Source organism: Theobroma umbraticum, unplaced genomic scaffold, assembly GCF_002168275.2.
Source record: "Theobroma umbraticum cultivar Fairchild unplaced genomic scaffold, ASM216827v3 scaffold_115.0, whole genome shotgun sequence".
Taxonomy (NCBI): Eukaryota; Viridiplantae; Streptophyta; class Magnoliopsida; order Malvales; family Malvaceae; genus Theobroma; species Theobroma umbraticum.
Genome location: NW_018397284.1, coordinates 505,300 through 508,260, shown reverse-complemented (window position 1 = coordinate 508,260; position 2,961 = coordinate 505,300).

The following is a 2,961-nucleotide window of genomic DNA, read 5'->3' as shown; positions in this document are numbered from 1 at the left end:
GAAGGAAATTGGAGGTGACCTTCCTAGATTTGTTATCTATCAGGCATTTTCTCCTGTCATTGTATATTTTCCTTCTCTAGTTTACCATACCTTTTTAATAAATTTATGGGGATACCTACCTCTTTGGAATAAAACAGGTGTGGATTGCCTACCTAAAAGGATCGATTTCTTGGTGGAAAATTTGACAAATGGTTTGAGAATTATTGGTTTTTTTGACATGTATCATTATCACCCATCACCCATCATCACTCTCATTATCGTTATTATCATTCCCATTTCATAAGATGGGCAAGTCATTCACCTAGTTCTGAATCTGTCAAGAAAAAAAAAAGATGTAAAAATAAGTAAGGAATTGACGGTGGGGAAGAAAAATTCCCCAAGAACAACAGGGTGAGCATATACCCTTTCATTGAATTGTGCTTTCCAGCCAAACAAACCCCACCAGGATGGTGTCAAGTCAAAATTAGAATAGATTGTATTGCCACGGAATTGAAGATGCTGATGGTTAGGTTCAGCTCAGTCACCTGTTCTGAGATATTTTTCTTTGCACGGTTTGGTTAGAGGAAAAATTGACTGAAACAATGTATGAAGCACGTAATGACATTGCATGATGTGGAAAGAAAGCATCTGAATTGCTTTTAGGCAGAGCCTAGTTGCTTCCTGAGATGGAATTTTCACTTCAACCAAAGAAAATGGTTGACAAACTGTAAGCTGAGGAAACGATACCGGCAAAGAATAAACCAGATTGGGAAATGGGGGCCTAAATGAGAGTATGCAATCGTTCTGGAACAAGCATCCAGTCTTGCTGTTCCGATATCATGAGCAAGTAGCCAATTATTTGCCAGATCAGTGAGCAACTTCATTGCCATAACATGAGTTGTCAATTTTCAGTAAGATTTGATTCCAGGCTAACCTGGAAGATCAATCTTTGTAAATAAGAATACCTTTTTGGATTTTCTTCTGTTCTTTTGCCTTTTGCATGCCCAAGCGCATAAAATTTTTGTCAAAAGTCCAGATTCTAACTCCCCTCCGCTCAGGCCTTATCCAAATGTTTATGTCTCTCTCTCAATTACTTGCTTGGAATGTGATTAAATTAAAATCCTTGATTAGGTCTTAGTGTCACGTCAAATATTTTATAAAAAAATAAAATAAAATATTTTAATCTCATACGTTGTGAAATTTTGAAAAGTTTATAAACATGTACGTTGTACATTTTATTGTATTAATCTTCAAAGAGAAGGTAATGGTCTCATAATACTAATTTATAAAAAAATAATTTTTTTATGAATTTCACATTCTCAAACAAATTTTAAATTTGTCATTTTTTAGAGCCCAAACCCCTTTGGTAATTCCATCAAGTGGATGGAATTAATTGTAAGAAAATCTATATTTGAGTTAGGGGTGAGCGAAATTAGGCAGGATCAATGATTTGATCGAATTAATTGTAATTTTGGTAAAACAGTGTCGTCCGATAGTTCAGTTTCCATTCCCCAAACTGTTAAAAAGCAAAAACCATTCTTTTGACCTTTCTTTTTTTTCATTGGATCTTTATGAGAGGGTTGTGGTTTAAATCTGTGCCAAGGTTTCAGGCAAAAAGGAAATAGGATTTTTATCTGAATACCGTCTGTTAACCAGTTTTTTGGAAATTCTGTTTCGGATAATTGAACACCATTATAAGTGCATTTAACATGCATTTCTCGGTTCCAATCCTTTAAATCCTCGGACCACTCAGGAAATTGAAATAATAACATACGAGCAATGTTTTTAGCTATTATCAATGAAGGTAATATAATATATTTTCTAAGAATCGATTGGGTTATTAACACAGAACCTCTTATTACTTGAGCAAGTAAAATGCTATCCCAAGCTTCTGCTATTTCTATCCGCATTTTCTCTTCTCTTTTGTATTTTTCTCTTTTGCCCTCGTCTTTTTTCTCAATTTTTTTTGTTTTTTTTTCTGTATAATTAGAAATTTGTGATTCTTTGTTTTTACCTATCCAATTTCGAGATATTAGTTTCATCGGCCCAGAAATATCAAAAGAAAAAAAGAGGGGTTTGTCTATTCTGTCCAAAAAAAGTGGGGAATGCGCATTTGCTTGAAACAGTTCCCAAGTAACTGTTTTACGTCTTTGGGCACGCATGGAACCTTTTATTATGTCTCGACGAAAATCCGATTGTTGCGAATAGCGTATCAAAGCCACTTCGTCTGTTTGATCAGGATCATTAGCATCCTTGGTATTAGTATAAGTATTGGTATTTGACTGGTCACTAGTAAAAATCACTACGCGCCTGGATTTTCTTGAACGAATTTCATGCTCGGTTCTTACGTCTTCCTCGGTTTCTCCCTCCTGTTGTTCTAAATCGTCGATTAATTTGTATGACCGTCGAGGCACTTTTTTACTTATTTCTTTTATTCCAATAGATTTTTTTCTAATTGTTTGATTGTTGGGATTAGTTATAACTATATTGAATAAAAATGTCAAAATTTTGACTCGATCCTCTGAATCGATATTTTCCTGTTCATCTTCTAGCAATAAAGAAAGGTCTTTTTCTGTTGATAATGTAAGTGTATCTATTGTCTGTTCAAATTCGTGATAATCAGTAGTAAGAAGTAGAGCATGAATCTTATTTATCCAAAATGGATCTGTGTTTTTTTTTTTAGAAGTTTGATTTATGCTTGAAGGTGAAAACAATTTTTTGATTCTTCCGCGATAGGGTCCATTCAAGAAAGGATCATATATTTTAGGCAAGTATTCTTTTTTAGATTCATTATTAGAGAATCGAGTCCTTTTTTCAAGTATGCCCAGATCAAAGGATTCCTTATCTAAAGATTCGACTCTATTTATAAATTCCTTACTTAAATTTCTTCTTTTTAGTTCATTGGTAAAACTCCAATCAGTATCCAATTCATCAGAAAACAAATTTTCTGGTGTGAAAAAAGATATTTTTTTTTGTATCATT